The sequence below is a fragment of the Arabidopsis lyrata genome (genome assembly GCF_000004255.2).
Source record: "Arabidopsis lyrata subsp. lyrata unplaced genomic scaffold ARALYscaffold_8, whole genome shotgun sequence".
NCBI classification, from domain to species: domain Eukaryota; kingdom Viridiplantae; phylum Streptophyta; class Magnoliopsida; order Brassicales; family Brassicaceae; genus Arabidopsis; species Arabidopsis lyrata.
In genome coordinates this window covers 175,792-195,555 of record NW_003302548.1, presented here as the reverse complement: position 1 = coordinate 195,555, position 19,764 = coordinate 175,792, and the positions used below count along the sequence as shown (strand labels likewise).

Here is a 19,764-nt window from a genome sequence, read left to right as displayed (position 1 = left end):
TTTAGCCGAATAAAAAATATTATTCGAAATTAAAACCTGACATATTTCGGTCTAGTCATCAAAAGGTGAGTTACTCAATAGTTTATTTAGTGAAAAGGTTTAGGACATGGATAACATAAATTAATAATCGCATGTTCTTTTATGTAGTTAGCAGTGTAGCTGCCACGTAGCCACGTTGCCCGGGACCGAAACCCAATAACATCTGAAAAACCCGAAGATGGGCTTTTTTTTTTTTTTTTAATAGATATTCTTAGACTTTGAATGATTGTCTAGACCGGACTAAAATTATACCAGTCTATACTTAATTCACCATTTACTATTATGGACTAGTGTGCACTATTGCAGACTAAAAATCTCCATACTAGTATGCACTTGAGCATACAACTCCATACTATCATAAATTCACTGTTAATCTGCATTTTTTCATTCCATTCCCCAAAAGCTCAATACCATCATAAACTCCAAACCAACATACAAATATCTGCTCCATACTACAGTCCGATATTTTGCATACTAAAGTATTGGTATGCAGTGTCTAGTCCACATAGAATAACCCATTCAAAGCGTTAGTCGACAAAAAAAAAGAAGCAAACCCATTAACTTTTTTTACAAAGTTTCAAGTAATTTAAATACTTTCAGGTATTACTAGTTAGTTTTGATGATTTTTAAGATCTTTTTAGTAATTCAGATATTTTCAAATATTTTATGATAATTTTTGGTTAGTTTGGATTTTTTTTTCTACCAATTTTTTTGGGTAATTTGGATAATATAAATATTCAATGTTTTCCAAAGTTAAGAAATAACAGTATTAAAAATAATAATTTAATTCATGTACCAAATTAAAAATAATAGTTTTGATATTTAAATTTCTCACCTTCTAATCTCCAAACAACATTCAAACTACCATATCTTATTATATAAAGTATGGTTTTCAAAGTTAATAACTCATAAGATCGTGACACGTGGCAAATTTACCGATCTTAGATTCTGACACGTGTAAAACAATTTTTTTTTTTTTAAAATTGGAAGTAATTATAAATTTAAATAATTTTAAAAATGTAAAATCTTATTATAAGGATAATTGTAAATAACTAATATTTCTATAAACAACCTAAAAAATGTCAAAAGATAATAAGGAAATTATACATTTTTTATAATTAAAAATATATATTTCAATTAAACAAGAAAAAAATTAGACAGATTTATTAAAAAGGAAACATATGTTATTATATAACTAATATTATATATTTTTGTTTCTCAAAGTTAGTAATTAATAGTATCACGAACCGTTATCCATCAAAGATTTTATCATGTGTCATGATTTAATTTAAAATTTGATATTATTATCTCAATTTCCTTCTAATTATAAATATGTGATGATTTAATTAAACTAATCCTCATATTATTTATTTGAGTTAATTTTTTCGATTAGAAATATGAAATATCAATTTTTTTTTTCCTTTTTGTAATATTTTTTTTTTACTTAACTGTGTTTTTTTTTTGTCCTCAATTATGATTGTAGTATTGTTAGATTGTTTATTTCAATTTCTCTTTACATATTTAAATTATCAAAGATTATCAACGTGTTTATAATTTATTACTTTTACTTTAATTTTTGTATCCTTAAATTATTTATTTGGTTTCTACGTTCAGTTTAAATTATATAAAAGTTAGAATATATCATAGTTCTAATGATTTTATATAGCGACATGTGTCATTATTTAAATTACAAATTTACATTATTTATCTCAATTTTATTATCTAAATAGAAATATGTGATGATTTTAAGTAAAGTTTTATATTGTTTAATTGAAATTCTTGAATATGTAAGAACCATATATGCTTCTTTTTTGTTTTTGATATTTTGAATTTAATTATACTATTTCAAAATTGTTTATTTAAATTTCTATGTTTATATTTGAATTATATAAGATTCATATATCATCATGCTTATAATTTTTGAATTTATCGATTTTTATTGATTGATCATAAAGTCATTGCATGCGAGTATATAGGAATCGAACCCGCAATGTTAGCTTGGAAGGCTAAGAGATTTAGTCGATTTATCATTTTTATATTTTTAATGTGTCTAATTAAAAATCACTACTTTAGTTTCATTCGCCAACTTTATGATGATATTTCTAATTTGTTCTTCATATAAGTATACCATGAGTTATTGTGATGTGATATATCTTTCATTCGAAATAATTTTGAATTAATAATTTTAGTGGTTAAAGAAACAATGCAACAGTGAAAAAGTAAATATTTTTTTATACTTTTGAAAGAAAATTTCTACTTACAAATATTGTTAATTAATTTTTAGTTAAATTTAACTTTAATATTTAAAAAATTAAACCCGTCTATCGGACGGATCCTTATCTAGTTATAAATAATGTATCATGAAAACAAATTGGTCAGCTTTCTGTAATCAATTAACAATTAACAAAGTTAAAAATTAGATTAAAAACAAGTAATAATAAATGAGACCGGTAATAAAAGTATAAATCTTTTTGGATTTATTATATACTAGTATTTGATCTTTTTGCATACTCACAGAATTAAAACTGTTGAAATCATATAATATTATCCTTACTTTACAATAAAATTTTTGTAACAATTGATGATTAGGTAAAGTTTTGTAAAATGAAATTATGATTTGATAAGTTAGCTAGAAGCCTAGAACATTATTCGTGGAATATAAATATCTAGTTTTGTTAGAAAATGTATAGTCAATATCTATATATACATTTTTGGAGTACACTTAGCAAATAAATCCTAGAGTTGCTAAGTATTTACAATACAATGCCATTGGCATTTAATGTTTTAACAATTTATTCTTAAATCTAGATATGAATCGATTTGTTACAAAAATTTAGGAAACTAAAAGAAAAAAAATTACAAAAATCATTTAAATCTTTCCAAATCTAAACAAAATATAGTACACACTAACAATCCTTTTAAGAGGATCAATAAGCATTAATCACCCTGATTTTCGTTTTAAATCATTTATTTTCAGTTAATAAAAAGAATGAAATCTCATATTACAATATATGCTTTAAAATTTTTATAAAAAATTAATTACGCCACAATTTTAAAAATTGAAACCCTAATTCTTTCCCAATCTCCTATAAATTAAAATCTATTTCTTAAGCTTCCCTTCATTAATCATTACGATAAATCGGCACTCTACAGTCCTAATTCTTCATTAAAAAAAAAAATATTTTAGTTTTATATTTTTTTATATTTTCATATGTTTGATTATGTTTCTTTGAATGATTCGTTAAGTCTTGCCAATCATGTTTGTTCAATACAATATCACTCTTCTTGAGAAGATCGAAATTGATTTTATTTTATTTTGAATCACTTTTTGGAGTGTATGATCTTCCTCTTATAGTAGTTCATATGTAGAAGCCATCCATCACAAGTTAAAAAAAAACACTTCCTAAAACCTTTTTTTCTGATTTTTTTATTACGGCGTTCTAATTCTGTTTTTCTATATACTTTTATGATTTTATCCAATTTGCAATTGTACAAAATAATTATCACACCCTAAAACTTTCTTTTCTGATTTTTATTAAATTTTGTTCTTTTTCTGGTAAGAATAAATTGTACATGTATTTAGTTGATATTGCAATTCAAATAATGTTAACAAAAATGCCCAAATATAGGCTATTAAAAGAAAAAACAGTTAGTCAAAAACACAAGTATATCAATCCCAAATTATGATTAAACTAAATATTTATTTATAATATTTTTTACCCAAAACAATAACATTATATATATTAAAAATTTTGAAGTACCTTTTTAAATTACTTTTGTGTTAGTAAAGTAAGAATTTACAAAGAATGTGATCACATTAAAGTAAACAAAAACAATTATTATTTTTGAAATATTATTATTGATATATTTTAACTTTATAAAACATTATTAATTAAAATATCATGAGACGAATTATATAACGGGACGGATTTGGATTAATATAACATGGGTTATATCTTTATTTTATTATTTTATCATCACTAATTTTTTTAGTTACAACATTAATATAAAATTATATAACTTTAATACTAAATTAAAAACCATAAAATTTAATATTATTATATTTATGAATAAAACATTTGCTCCGTGGTGTACCACGGGTTAAATCCTAATAAATTACAAATTTTAGTTGTCAGTTAAGTAATTAAAATATATAAGGACTTCATATCATGTCTTTCCATCCTCATAATTATAATTAATGACTTTAATAATTGAGCTCAATGGTGTAGTCATCCTCGTTCTTTATCTAAAATGTGATTTAAGCTTCATACACTTGTAGAATATACAAATGTTCTAAAATTGGTTCATGCATCACCAACGACCATCTATAATTAAAGGCGCTCTTTGCTTATGACATGACAATTACCATTTACGTAACTCATCGCTTAAAACAATATCCACCAGTAAAAGAAGATGAGTGATTAATTCACCGAGGTGGAATGTTCTTCTTTTTTTTTTTGTTCTATCGACTTTTTTTTTTTTTTTTTTTTTTTTTTTGTTAAAGGATCTTCATTTGTTCTATCGACTTTAATCATTCTCCTACTTGAAAGGATACTTCTTCTACAAAATTTTAGAGCAGAGTAAAAAGATTAATCATTTGGAACTTGGTAAATTGGTGTTCGAATTAGAGTTTAGAGTTAGTTTTGGAGTACCTTTACTGTTCCTTGTTTCCTCAAAATTTTTAGGTCGGCAACATGATCCCTTGTGATTATTAGCAACTGCGTCTCTGAATTGGTCATGTTATTTACTTTGCGTGTTCCTTTTTGTCCTTCCAAATCCAAAAAGTGAAGCATGATAAAGACCTTCACTATAACTCTGCAACTCCTTGAACTCTGCATATTGCCAAATACACAAACCACCAGATAAAAAAAGAGAGAAAATAAGAATCTTCTCAATTCTCAAAGTCAAGTGTGCGGCGCAGTGGCGAGAAAATATGTAGAGAACCTTGAAATCGTTGCCGCTAGAGTAGATGCCGGAGAGATCGATGTTGCGGCAGATTGACAGAAGACACTATGAAACAAAAAGGTGGAGAAGAAGAAGGAAGAATGAAGAAGTGTGGATGTCGGAATCCGCACTTAAGAATTTGTGGACGATTTGGGGGTTCTCGGCCTCGTGAGATGAGCACGATCAAATCTTAAAGCAATGAATCGAGAGTTGAAAGTGTTTCGTATTAATCGTAATAGAGTTTTGTTACAAGATTTTTTGACCACCGTACAATACAGATGCCTCTATATTAATATGCGAACCCTAGAATATATTTCATAAATGCAGCCATTTCCCCACCGAGAATCGCGCCCAGACGTTACTTGTAATCCATGGAACAGACTATTAAATGCTCCACAATCAATGCCTCTTCATTACGCCTCGGAATATTCGTCCGTTACACGCATTCGGGAATGCCCAATTCTTACAGTCCGCTAACAGTTCTCGGCGCATTCAGGATCTTGCGACCCATTTACGATAAACCGTTTTCCCTCCGGGCTGGACAGATACCGAGATCCGTCACCAACAGTTTGCCCCAAAGTTATTTGAAGTGCGTAACTTTGGGGGACTTAAATGCACTATAAACTCTCCGCGGTGAAAGTAAGGGAGGTTAACCCCGCAAATCTTGGGATCCTAGGGCTTTCTTTTGCCGCCCAGCGGTCAAAACTAATCTTATAAAAACCAAAGGACCCTTTGGGTTCCACACCTTTCGTCCTTAAAAGGTAACCTTCTTCCCTTCTTCTCCTTTTATTTTCCTTAATTCGTTTTAGAGAACTAGGTTGACTCTTCTTTAGAATAGGTGTTAAGATCATTGTTTGCTTTAGTTTTTAGAAATCTCTCGACGGTTTTTGTTCAGGAATTCTTACAGACTTCATTAGATTTTCAATCGTAGGTTAGGAATTCTCACTGTCATTATCGTATCTCTTCAGATCTTTACCGGTATCTTTTCGTTTCTTAGGGCAAAAGCATACGTCTGTTCGTCGGAACACCTGGGAACCTCCAAAGTGTTCTTACTTTGTTCCTTAATTCATATTTCTAGATCTCTGTCCTCGCCTTGAATTTCTAATAGTTGTTATGGCTCTGAAGCGATCTCGAAAAGAGGTAACCGTTCTGGACGGACAATTTGAGAAATACACTCCGTCCATCCTTGGCTCGTGGAAGCTAATTATAACAAGAGGAGGATGCGAGATCCCAAAAGAAGTACTTCCCTGTAGCGTCCCGTCCCGGACGTCTCGGCGTCCGGCGACCATGGACACACGCTCGTGCCTCCTCCCGGCCGAACCTCTATATTTTTCGCATTTTCACATAGAATTTCCTTTACGAGGCTTAATTCGTTTAACACAGTGGAAGTCTTTCTACCCTTGGTCTAATTCCAACCACCCCTTATACCGGTTTGATCGTCTATGTCTCTTAGACCTTAGATCAATCATTTACTCGGCCAAGTCAAGCAATTTGTTCGCTAACCATTCTAAGTCTAACGATTGCATATTCTTTTATCCTTAATCCAACGGCCAATTCCCAAACGTCTATCTTAACTAATAAGTTAGATTTGTTTACATACCTTGGCCTACATGCGGATTCGATTCTTCTTCGATCCGTCCATTGGTCCTTCTCTTAGCTCTTTCGTTGCCTTATTCCATTCGTACAACGATTCTTAACCATTTGTGTATTGATGGACCAATCTCTATCGTTACTTAGCCACACATCAAACCAACCCCACTGGTCTAAGTCCCACGATAGAGATTGGAGATCATACGATTCCCTTGGTTCACGATGGCCGAATCAAGCTCTTGGCTCATTGGTCCATCCGTCCTCCAAAAGTACACCCCTTCGGTTTCATGGTGGACGATCAAGCCCTCGACTTATCGAACCATCCATGTTTCCGATAAGGTCGTTTAACACTACAACCGCCCACGATTTACTAACCGTTTACCCGTCCGATCCATGGTGGTGGGTAAAGCTTTCGGCTTATCGATTCATCCATGCGATCCGAACAATATCCTTATCACACCCAAGGGTCCGTGGATTCATCCATCGGATCATCGTAGGCTAGCCCATGAAATCATTCTTCCGTCGACCTTTGGTTTGCTCGCGGGTCCAACATACGTTTTGTCCATCGGTTCTCACTGAGAATTTTCCCGTAGGTTATCCATCGAGTCACCATTGGTCTTACCGATCTCTGATCGATTTCACCATTGGCCGCGGTGATAGATACATGAAGATGGTCGTGATATTGATCCTTGTGTGGAGAACCACGTTCCTTACCCATTCTTGATGTTTTCACCTTTTTTCGGTGAGATTGCATCTATGGGCGACCCTTGGGTGTGTTTGGTTGCACTTATCCCCGTGCTTCATAGAACACCTTTCCCTTATACACCTTCCCGAGTAACTTCCCGTTAACCCTATCATTCCATCGGTATATCTTTGGATTCGTCAATACTTCCAGATCGCAATTTGAGATTTGTCGATCCCTTTTCTTTTCGTATCCCTCACTCAGCGATATGATTTGTCAGACGATACATCGATCCCATAATCGAGCTATCGATCCGAACAATCAATCGAATCGTCGAACTCTTCGTCGATCCAACTCCTTGATCGAATTGTCGTTCCGCCGATCTGATCGATACAACGATCTGATCATTCGGTCGACCCAACAATCTTACCTGATCCGATTCATCTCTCCGACAACCAATCTATCCGTTTCGATCTGTGTCTCCGATGATCGGTCCGATTAATCCATCAATACTATCGAACCGTTGGATCGGGAGGTAGCATGCGCATCAGTTCGGTCGAGACTCGTAGAATCCATCCCGATTCCCGAGATACTCGCCGAGCCGCACCACCTTTCCGACCAACAACTTCGTGGTGTGTTTAGGATTGTTTCGGGGTGTGTTTTCGTGATTGTGAGGATGATCTAATGCCCTTGGGCGTCCTCCCTTATATAGGGGCGAATGGATGCCTTTCCGAAACATCACACCCGTTCATTGCACCCTTCCGAAGGGTTGCATCTTTTTTTATCATAACCGCTCAGCCTTATCCACCTTTTGGCTAACAGAACGTTCGTTTGTAACCGCTCGACCTTAACACCTTTTGGTCGAGACATCCTTTGGTCCCCGAGCTACCACAGTCCACCAGCTCGAGTGTTAGCTCACCGGACCACCAAGCTGGATTACTACTCGGTCAGCTCATCAAACTCGGTTGAGCTTTCGGTCAGCTCACCTAGCTAAGCAAGCTAGCCTTCCAGCTGGTGTAGCTCACCTAGCTGAGCTTGCTAGTTCATCCAGCTAGTCCAGCTCACCTAGCTGGATTAGCTCGGACTCTTTTGTGCGTTCTTTTTGGCTAAGTCTTTCGGTCCGTTTCTCAGCCTTAACTACGCCACTCCTAATCGTTCCATGATCATGTCCCCATGATCATGTCCCCATGATCACACGATTATCCCAAAACGATCTAAGTCATATACCATTTCATGACTTAAACGTTTCTTTCGTTCCTTGGGTTAACTTATTTATAAGTCTTTTTCGACCATGATCTAGTTTTCCCCTAAACAAACCGGCCCTCCTTTAGAATCACGGGACGCGGGTGTAACATTCCTCTTCCTGGAACTGCTTATCAAGCTCGGAGTTTCTCTTCCCAAGTTGTGCCCAAATGTTATCTATAATGTTTTATGCCTTCAAACTTCAGCCGAAGAAAGCGGCTACCTTCTATCTCTTTCGGACCTTTATTATTTGTACACGATGAAGAGGAAACCAACAAAAGGAACCTTTTATCTCGGACCTTGGAAACTGTTCAAAGTTTTGACAGGATAGCATACTTTTTCTTTCCAGTCAACCAATTTACGTACGATGAACGTACATGCTAATTGGTTTTGGACTGGAACGCTGGCTGACTGACTATGGTTTTACACTTTCTCTTGCAGTCAAGTTCAAGCAAGGTCCGCGTCCCACACTTTTCCCAACACTTAGTCGCCTTCTATAACAATCAGATTGCCTAGGACTCCTTCACTTATGAAAGAATCAGGAGATCGGGAAAAAGAATACGCTCGAGGACAGACCTAGTTGTTGCATCACCTTTTCCCCACCCTCTCCAACCGCAAGCAGACATGTTTCCAACCGCGAAAAGAAGAATCTAGAAAAAGAGAGAGCACGGAGAGCCAAGGAGAGGAGCAACACAAAAAGACGATGTATCGGACTCTCGGAGAGAATACGGGTAGAACGCTCTTCGGATATATCGAGAACTCCAGATCCGAAGAATTTTGATGGGGATCCTCTGGCAATATCCGATAACCGATGCATCCAACATTAGTAAACCTACAAGATCGGGTAAGGACAAACCTAAAGAATCATCCGAGAAAGTCAATCCTCAGACCCAAGATATGAAGATAAAAGCCTTGGTTACATATCTACCATCCTTTCATCGCTCATCCCGTCCCTGTCTACCTGAACTGAGCGAGAAGGAAGTGTCCTCTACTGGAGGTGGGTCGCCTCGGGTCAAATTCATGGTTGAAAATAAAGAATCTTCTCGTAATATCATGATCCGTGCACCGAAGGAAAGTGGTTCGAAAGACATCAATAACCGCAAGGCTCCATTTCCCACATATTTCGAACTATGAATTATAGTTTTGATGGCACCGAATTTATCCATTGAACCCAAATGAATCAGGTACTTCTCCAATGTCTCCTTCTGATATGATGATAAACTTTGTCCGCCCAGGGTCGGGAATCCCCCCATTCAGAAAGCTCAAGGACATCAATCGAGAAAGTTACTTCCGCCTTGCCGACAAACATGGAGAGGTAATAAGACCCAGGTTTACTTTCTTGTTGTCACTTCACACCTTTCGCAAGTCAAGAGGACCAGATTGCGAACTCTCATTCTAGGAAAATTAATTCATTGCAGGGTCGAATTGCTGACTTGGAGAAGGAGGTTCAAGAGCACAAGATTATCGAGGAAAAGAATGTGAGAGCAGTTTACAAGGCGAATCAGATCAGGGATAAGATGAAGGAAGAGGAGGCTGGCTGCAACGAGCTAGAGGTTACAAATCAGGACTTGTCCAAGAAGCTAAAGGGTAAGAATATGTACTTTGAGGTTGGAAGAGTGTGAGGCCCAATGCAAGCTTATCGAAGAGAAACGCGACGAGGATATCAAAGCCGCGAAGAAAGAGTAAAAAGTGGCTTCTCGCGAGCACTTCTTAGTACGAGAATTTCCTCAACGGAGTAAGCAAAGTAGACCCCCCGCCCTATGGGTTGCAGAGACGAAAGCCAACCGCGAGCTTCTCAAAGAGATCAAGAGTGGGGAAATCATTGATACTGATCAGGAGCTCAGAATCGTCAGGAGAGAAAGAAAAAGCAGCCAAAAAGGTTGCCGAGGTGAGTGCGCTAAAAGCCATCTCTCTTGAATGTGCTCATCTTCTGGTTGACACTAGTCCCAAACAAGAGAAGGAGGCAACTCTTCCCAAAGAAGAATTGGTTATCGGCGAGTCCATGACTAATCGAATCACTCTGAATGGAGTAATATAAATTACTTCATTTCTACTCGGGGTTGTGATGGTCCTTAGGATCCCCCCATTATGTACTCTTTTGGGAAACTGAATTCTTATTTCTCTTTTGGATTTTAAATTGAGAAGGTTTCGTGGTCCATGGGGACCCATCCGTAATGCACTTATCGTTCCCTTACCCTTTGTTTTTAACAAGTAGAGTACGTGGGGAAAAGAAATTAGCATTCTGAGGGATGAGACTCGAAGTGAATCGTTCATGACGAACAAAAATTCGACGCGACTTAAAAGGGATTTGTCGAAAGCAAAACAGTTTTGATACCGGAGGATCCTGATTTATACAAAGCGTTTTTTCTTTAAGAGATTTACCTCGGCTTTGAAGCATGACTTCAAAACTATTCGAATGAGAAAAACACAAAACGAATGTGCTATAACTTGTTTAAATAGGAATCAAATCGATCTCAGATCAACCGTACAAGATTTAACTCGGTTTAAAAGTTGATTACGTTATAACTTGTTTGAGATGATTTTGGTTTAAGATAAAAATCCCACACGAGTTCCGAACTCGAAATAAGAAATTTTCTTATTAGAGACTGGACTCGGAGTGCAAGCTGCCAACGTACCCAAAGGCCCAACAATATCCATATACCACCTCGTAAATGGATAAAAGGAGGATGCTTTTGTAACTATTCGCACTTCTAAACATAAATCGCAATCCATGATTAGAGTTGGCCAACAATAATTATACTTCTAGATTTTAATTGCTAAGGACGGACTTCTAGAATGATTACCGCAAATCCCATCATGTATTTCTTTTATGACACTACGAATTTGCTTCCTGAAGATACATATTGCATAAGAACCTTAGACATTTCATCGATACATATGTCGTTAGAAAAATATTGAAGCAGTTACTCGTGGCTTTCAACTTTCGAGTTTCCTACTTTTCAGCGGAAAGAGTGCCATTGAGGATATATTCTTGGATAGGTATCCTCTAGTCTGCCCCCTAGACATGAGGCGGCGGTACCGGTTTCGCAGATTCAGGATTAGATGAACTTAGAGGATGTAAGACTACCAAAGGAAGTGGCTCGGGATTCGGGGCTCCTTGGATAACTTCACCAAAATCTAACATATGCGCATTGCCCTTGTAGTAACAAAATTTAACTCCACAACATGAATACTTGGTCGTTCAATGACTTAGACTGGGATTAACCTAGTTACAATTACTTCGAACTTGAGGCGAGACCGACGAGAGCCTCTACTACTAAGTTTTTTGCTCGTGGAATTCTAGAGAGCTCAAATCTTAAGAATCTAGATGATTGTTCTCGGACAAGACCATTCGACTGTCCTTTGTCTCATACTCTCCTGAAAACTGATTAGCATCGAGTTGCGATTCGCAGAAAGCTTCCAGGTTGGTAACCCCTATTCTGACGGCCAAACTTAACCCGGCAAGTAGAGATTCATAATATGCGTCGTTATTGGAGGCATCGAATGGGAGACGGAACAATTGCTCGATAACCTCTCCGCTAGGTGATTTGAATCAAATCCCGACTCCTACTACTTGCTTCGAGGAGGCACTATCAATATGGAGAACCAAGAAATGGGAATTCGATTAAAAAAATCAGCGAGTACTTGGGATTTAGCACATGTCCTATAGTTCGAACTCGATGTCATATTCACTGAGCTCGATAGCCCACTTAGCCAGTCACCCTGATTGATTGGGACTGTGCATGATCGTACGAAGTGGTTGCATGGCTAAAACAACAATCATATGATACTTGAAAAATGGCCTTAATTTCGCTCCATCATAGGGTACCTCGACTCAGCTCCAGTGATTGATTTACTTATGTAAAAGATTGGTCTCTCTTCGCTACAAACGAGTACTCCACTTACTGCACGATCCAAAACCAAAATGTAGAGGAAAAGCTGCTCCGCGAACTCCGGTTTGGCTAAAATTGGATGTTTCGATAAAAAAGTTTTGAATTCCTTGAAACCATCCTAACACCGTTCATCCTAGGTGAAACCCTTGTTTCCCTTCTGAAGCAAGTTATAAATTGGAGGCATTTATCGATTGACATGAAAATGAATCAGTTTAAGGCTGCGACCCGCCCAGTGAAACGTTGAACCTTACAGATGTTGCTTGGAGAAGTTTAGTAAGAAACGAGTTTCGTTGGTTTGAATTTGCTTCGATTATGCGCTCAGTGACTATATATCCTAAGAACTCTTCCGAAGGTAAGGCAAATGTGCATTTAGACGGACTTAACTTCATTCTGAAGTGATTCAAAATGGCAAAACATTCTTTTAAATGCCATATGTGCGAAGTCAAAACCAAAGACTTCCATAGTTTTTCCGAGGAGATCCTGAAACATTCCGTTTACTAGACGATGGTACGTAGCTCCAGCGTTTTTCAAGCCAAAAAGGCATGACCATATCACAATAGGTCTCGCGATCCGTAATGAAAAATGTTTTCTCTTGATCCTTCAGATTCATCAAAATTTCATTATAACCCGAAAAAGCAACCATGACAGATAGCATCTCGTGACTAGTTGTGGATTCTACAAGACTGTCGATGTGAGGAAATGGAAAGCTGTCCTTGGGGCAAGCTTTCTTTTGATCAGGAAAATCAACACAGACTCACCACTTCTCGTTTTTCTTTTTGACCACTACGGGACTTGCGAGCCAGTCAGGATATTGAACTTTGCAAATTAGATCGGCATCGAGTAATTTGACTACCTCGGAATTAACAACTTTTACTTGGTCGGGATAGTGTTTTCTTCGCTTCTGTTTTACGGGTTTGAAAGTATGACCAACATTGCGCTTGTGCGAGATCTCATTGATTTCCCATAATTTGCTCCACCCCGGTTTTCGTAGAAAACTTCACGCATTGATAATATGTTGAAGGTACTACTTTAATTTCGAATAATCATGGTGTTCCCAAAATTATATTGTAAGTTGCTGGTCAGTCAAAAACTGTGAACTCGACCATTTTCACAACTCCTCAAGCTGATACAGGCCGTATAATTCTTCCTAATGACATTGAAGCTTCACTAGTGAAGGGGACTAGAGGACTTGTGGGTCTCTTGATATCTTGCTTCGAAACTTCCATTCTAGTTAAAGTATCCAGGAAAAAATCATATCAACCGAACTCACGATATCCACCAAAATCTATGATACTTCGTAATGCCCTATGTCGAGCATTATGACCAATGCGTCGTCATGAGGCTTGTTCAAACCATCCATTTCGCTTTTTCTGAACATTATCTCGGGTAACTCTTAGCAGGTTAGCTTGGCTTGTGTAACCAATGGCGATGTCGCTTTACGCTAATGATGATTGATAGCGATGATCGAATCATAGAATAGTTTTGATCCACCATAATCATTTCGATTCTTTTCTTTGGGATCTTTGGATTGTTCAGACTCTGAGCTGTCTTAGCTTTCTTACTGGGAGGTGAAGGTTCTTCGATTTCTACAACTTGGTTATGGGCTTGCATTTGCTTGAGCTCTAAGAAATCGACCTCAGTGATCTTGCCAGCCGCAAATTTAGCTGCAAGGAGCCGCCCCAACCTTTTGCAATCATTAGTAGCGTGCTTATTGATCTTGGGAAATTAGCAAAAAGCAATTGGAGCAATAAGAAATGGATCTCGGACCTATTTTTCACTTGGGAAAGCGCCATTTTTGTTTTTCAAAGATAACGTGGCTTCAGAGCTGTTTGAACTTCTTAGATAGCCAGGGCAACTCGCTCTTCCTCGGCATTGATCTAATTCGTTACTCGGTGAAGTGCGTCTAGGATTGTTGTAGGTCGATTAACGTTCAATTCTTTATGGTAGCGGGACTCATGCCTTAAACCATTTTTGAAAGCTGCTAAAGCTGCTGAATCTGACAATCTAGGAATCTGAACCATGATTTCCTTGAATGTCGTAATGTAGACGCGAAGTGGCTCAGTTACAGCTTGGGAAAGGTTCCAAAGTTGAGCATTAGTGAATGCATGCTTGATGAAGTAACTGATTGAAGTTATCGATCAATCCTTCTACAAGATGAGTGAACCATGAGAGGGTCGGTCCGGAAAAGGTTCTCAACAAACAATTTACAAGGTCATGCATCTTCATGCGGTTCAAGGCGTACGCGCCCTGCAGATACTCAAAAAAAAAGGTAAGATGCTGCTTTGAATCTCCTTTTCCACTGTAGCTCGGGAATTTTATCTACCTGGTATCTCGGATACGAAATAAAGAGATGCGAGGTGTGAAAAGAGTTCTCGTTGTTTCTTCAATTACCATGTCCACCTCAGGAGCCGAGTTGGTGGCCTTATGGACTTTAATTGCTCTGATCTGGTTCTGCATGCTTTGGATCTCTAGATTGAAGTGAAAAAAGTGTTGTTGCATTCCGAATTGTGGGTAAGAGGCGTGACTTCCGGACGCAGCAGTAGCGGAGTACTCCACCAGCAACAACAATTTGAGAAACTTGAGGGTTCTGGTGGATAGGGTCGTAAACTCTAAACGCCGTCTTGATCCGGAGGTTCACAAAGTCCTTAGTAAGAGTGTTGACTCGGTCAGCATAATCAATATGTATTAACCCTGATTTCAGAGCAACTTGCAGTAAGGACTGTAAGCTAAGTGTTGGAACGCTCCTCAAACGATATGAACTTCTCAGACAGTTCAGTGATGGTGCACTGCTGTTGATCCAACTTATCATCCAAATCCTTCTACAACTTCTTGATTTCGTCAAGCGTAGAGGTTTGATCTCTGTTGTTTGCCATAGCGATTCGACTGATACTCTAGAGTGAGAGATTGGGATGCCCCTCCTAGCGCTAAAATATGGATGATGTCGAAATTCGCACTTAAGAATTTGTGGACAATTTGGGGTTCTCGGCCTCGTGAGATGAGCATGTTCGAATCGTAAAACAATGAATCGAGAGTTGAAAAGTGTGTAGTATTAATCGTGATAGTTTTTTTACAAGATTTTTTCATCCACCTTACAATATAGACCCCTCTTTATTTTTATGCGAACCCTAGATAATATTTCATAAATGCAGGAAGGACTATTAAATGAGCACGTTACTTACAATCCGCAGAACGGACTATTAAATGCTCTGCAATCAACATCTCGTCATTATGGCTCGGAAGATTTGCCTGTTACGCGCATTCCGGAATGCCCTTCAACTTCGATGTGCCTTTATCTAGGGCTATGACATCTCAGCCATTTCTTACAGCTCTCGGCCCAGTTAGGATCTTGCGGCCCATTTACGATAAACCGTTTTTCCTCCGGGCTGGGCGGATACTGAGATCCAACACCAACAAGAAGGATTGAAGGTCAAAGATAAAGAGAGTTTGTCGAAGAGTAGAAAAGAAGGGTTCGTGAGAAGGAGAGATTAAAAAACAAACATATGAAGTGATAGATCTAGGGTTTTCTGTTTATATAAGGTGTCTCCCTTATTAACTGAAATACTGATCGGTTTTGATGAACAGAACCAAAAAAATCGAAAACCAAAATCAATTTAAAATTCCGCCGATCGGTTTACAACAGTAAGTCGATTTCAAACCGAAAATCGAAATCATCGGTTTATTGGGTTCGGTTTAAACGGATTATGCCAAACGTCCATGAATAATTTCAAGGTAATATGGGTATATTTGGTTGATACAGTTACAATTTGTTTTTAAGTATTTCAAGTAATTTCGGGTTTAAGGTTACTTTTGAATAATTTCGAGTAAAAAGTAACCAACCCAAACCCGAAAAGACCGAAACCATAACCGAACCAAAAAATTACCCGAATGAGACCTAAATCTCAAGAACCGAAGAACCGAATCTGAATGGAACCGATCCGAGTAACCAAATGGCCAAGCTTACCTCTAATCCTATATATGATTATAGAATAGAGAGTGATTCTTGGAAAAGTTCCAAGGAATCAAAGAAAATGTGAATGAAAGAGAGCTTTTTCACGGCTCTGATTCCATGCCACAAATTGAAAAATGAAGTCCTAACGAGACTTTTAAGATTATAGAAATGAAAAACTGTACATAAGCCTCTTATTTAAACAGAGGGTTAGTAAGTTATTTCATAAAGTTCTGTTTAGCACTCTTCATCATACAACATAAACAATTGCATTTCCAATTGTGTTGCATTAAAATAAGTTAGTACATTCATGTGTGAGCACAAAAGTTATGTTTACGTTTTAGAGTGTGTCCGTGTAATGCATTTGTGTTTGTATTAGTGTGAGCACAAAAGTTACGTTTGTGTGTATGTTTACGTTTAGTGTATGTGTTCGTGTTATGCGATTATTTGTATAAAGGAAACATTAATCTACCTAGAAAAAAAAAAACACATTCAAATACTAAATTTGCAGCCAAAGGAGAAATAAACCAACCAAAGCTTTGCTTTGCTGAAGCCAACAATACCAAAATATCTAAAAACGTTCATGCATAAACGTCTTAAGTAAACTTAAAAATATACTTACTTGGAAATACGAGTGTTGAAGATGACGCACGCAACAAAAGCTCCAATCATGCCTCTGATTGAAGAATCAAAGAGTTATGCTTTGCTTAAAAATATATCCGTAGGCTGGAAAAAAACTGTCCAAATGTAAGTAGGGACATCAAGATGATTGTAGGCTATACCTTTGGTTTCAAAGAAGAGAATGAGGTATTAGACGACAAATGGATGGCAAAGTCAGATGTCTAGAATCGCGTGGACTTGGAGAGATAATAACCCTTTAGTTCCTGCAAGTTTGATATAAACCATAAATGAGTATAGCAAGACAAGAATATATCATTGAATGTTGAAAAATCATGAGATCTCAACTTTGCAGCAATATAAACAATATATGAATCACAACTTTGGTTAAGGGATAACAAATTATCTGATCAAAACCTGCTGAATTTTCCGGTTAAAAATCTGACATTGTCCACTATAACAACTAAAACGCAAGCAACAACATTATATATTGAACAGAGAATTCATGTACACAACATTACCACCAATGATGCCTAATTTGAAATCATATCAGATGTACGATCAAGAGTCTTTGACATAAATAAAACTTGCAAGAATAATTGGATCAATACTTACATCTTACTCATGTACACAATGCCTTCTTTACGGTTCCTGCAAATAGAACATAAAGACTTTTCAAATTTTGATTCTGCAAATGGTAACTAAGACATGTAACCGGTAAGTTGCCTTAACCGTGCTTTATTTTAAGTCTTACAAGTTCATTATAAAAAATAGTGAGTATTAGTCACAAGTTCATGGATGTTAGCCCAAAAATAAACTAAATGATATTGTACTTGATACTGAACATTCACTACAACAAATCAAACACAGCGAGTAACACTCTAATATTTCAAACTGAGGGAGAGAAGTCGAACCTGAGGAAGATCACTTACACACTCCATTTCATGGTCTTCTGAAGCTAAAAAAAAGGATCAAAATCACTCATAGCAAACAGTTATAAAAGACTACGTGATCTAAAGATGTAATCAATTAACGAACTACAAACTCCATCAAGGAAAAATATTATGAAGAACATACCTTATTTTAAAAGACGGAAGAGACACTTACCAGATTAAAAGAGGGAAAGATACAGTCTGCAAAGACTTTTTTTTTATGCAGAATATTGTAAGTTAGAACATGATGTCCCATTGAATATCATATCTCAATGAGATATATATTGATTTGCCTTTAGTGCCTCATCTCTCTCTTTCTCTTTAGTGCCTTGCTCGAGCCTCGACCCATCAAGCGTTGCACAACGATGTGCCTTCGCTAACAGGAATAGCTTCAAGAGCTAGGCATAAAGGGCATTTTCATCCATAAAACTGAATTCCCCAACCGGAATTCATTAGACAAGTCTTATAAAAGACAATTAATATCCATTAATAAGCAGATCATTGAGTTTTAAAGCAGATCATTGAGTTTTATCCCCGTCAATAAGCAGATCATTGAATTTATCCCCGTCAATAAGCAGATCATTGAATTTATCTCCATCAATAAGCAGATCATTGAGTTTTATCCCCATCAATAAGCAGATCATTGAGTTTTATCTCCATCAATAAGCAGATCATTGAGTTTTTATCTCCATCAAATAAGCAGATCATTGAGTTTTATCCCCATCAATAAGCAGATCATTGAGTTTTATCCCCATCAATAAGCAGATCATTGAGTTTTAAAGCAGATCATTGAATTTTTCTCCATCAATAAGCAGATCATTGAGTTTTAAAACAGATCATTGAATTTATCTCCATCAAATAAGCAGATCATTGAGTTTTATCCCCAGCAATAAGCAGATCATTGAGTTTTAAAGCAGATCATTGAATTTATCCTTCTTAGGACATCATTAGAAAAGCCTTAATGAAAGCAGTTCTATGCAGAAACTTGAAGTTATGCTGCCCAGCCAGCAATATATCGATTAGATTCAATTATCCAATCTTTGAACATAGTTAGATAAGTCTTACAGATTTCAATCAAAATCTTGCTTGTCTTAAATAATTTACAAGTCTTACAGATTTCAATCTCATCTTGCTTGTCTTTCATAGTTTAACAAGTCTTACAGATTTCAATCAAAATCTTGCTTGTCTTAATTAATTAGACAAGTCTTACAGATTTCAATCTCATCTTGCTTGTCTTTCATAATTTAACAAGTCTTACAGATTTCAATCAAATCTTGCTTGTCTTACATAATTACACAAGACTTACAGATTTCAATCAAAATGATGCTTGTCTTAAATAATTAGACAAGTCTTACAGATTTCAATCAAAATGATGCTTGCATTACATAATTTAACAAGACTTGCAGATTTCCATCAAAATGATGCTTGTCTTACATAATTTTACAAGACTTACAGATTTTAATCAAATCATGCTTGTCTGATATAATTTTACAAGTCTTACAGATTTTTAATCACATCCTGCTTGTTTTACATAGGCAACATCTCCCCAAGTTAGAAACCGGACAGACACAATCATATAATGTGTAGTCCCTTTCTTTTGGGTTTGAAGAAAACAAAAAACTCTAAACAAACAAAAGATTGAAGTAAAAATCCATAGAAGCAAAACAAAATTGGAATTCAAAAGAGGGATTTCAGATTTACGAAAATATATAAGAAAATTAATCAAAACTCTAAATTTGCAAAAAAGGTTTCAAATTTAAGAAAACGATAATCAAGAAAGAAAAAAAAAGCCCCACGAAAAAGAAGAGAACACAAAACAAAAAGAGGGCTTTGATTTGCAGAAACAAAACAATCATAAACCCAATTTGAAACAACAAC

At 36.3% G+C, this 19,764-nt stretch overlaps 1 long non-coding RNA gene across 4 annotated transcripts; it reads right to left on the bottom strand.

Annotated features, from left to right (window-relative positions):
* Nucleotides 1-4,390: 4,390 nt before the first annotated feature.
* On the bottom strand, nt 4,391-19,648 carry LOC110225913. 4 transcript variants are annotated; one of them, XR_002330083.1, is made up of 7 exons: nt 17,869-19,641; nt 17,570-17,605; nt 17,119-17,220; nt 16,959-17,012; nt 4,984-5,049; nt 4,692-4,871; nt 4,391-4,599 (listed from the first exon to the last, which is right to left on the bottom strand). It is a non-coding gene; the product is annotated as an uncharacterized LOC110225913 (long non-coding RNA). The 4 variants fall into 4 exon arrangements; XR_002330084.1 differs by lacking the exon at nt 4,984-5,049 and having other exon boundaries at nt 17,869-17,912; nt 18,062-19,639; XR_002330081.1 differs by having other exon boundaries at nt 4,692-5,049; nt 17,869-19,648.
* Nucleotides 19,649-19,764: the final 116 nt, after the last annotated feature.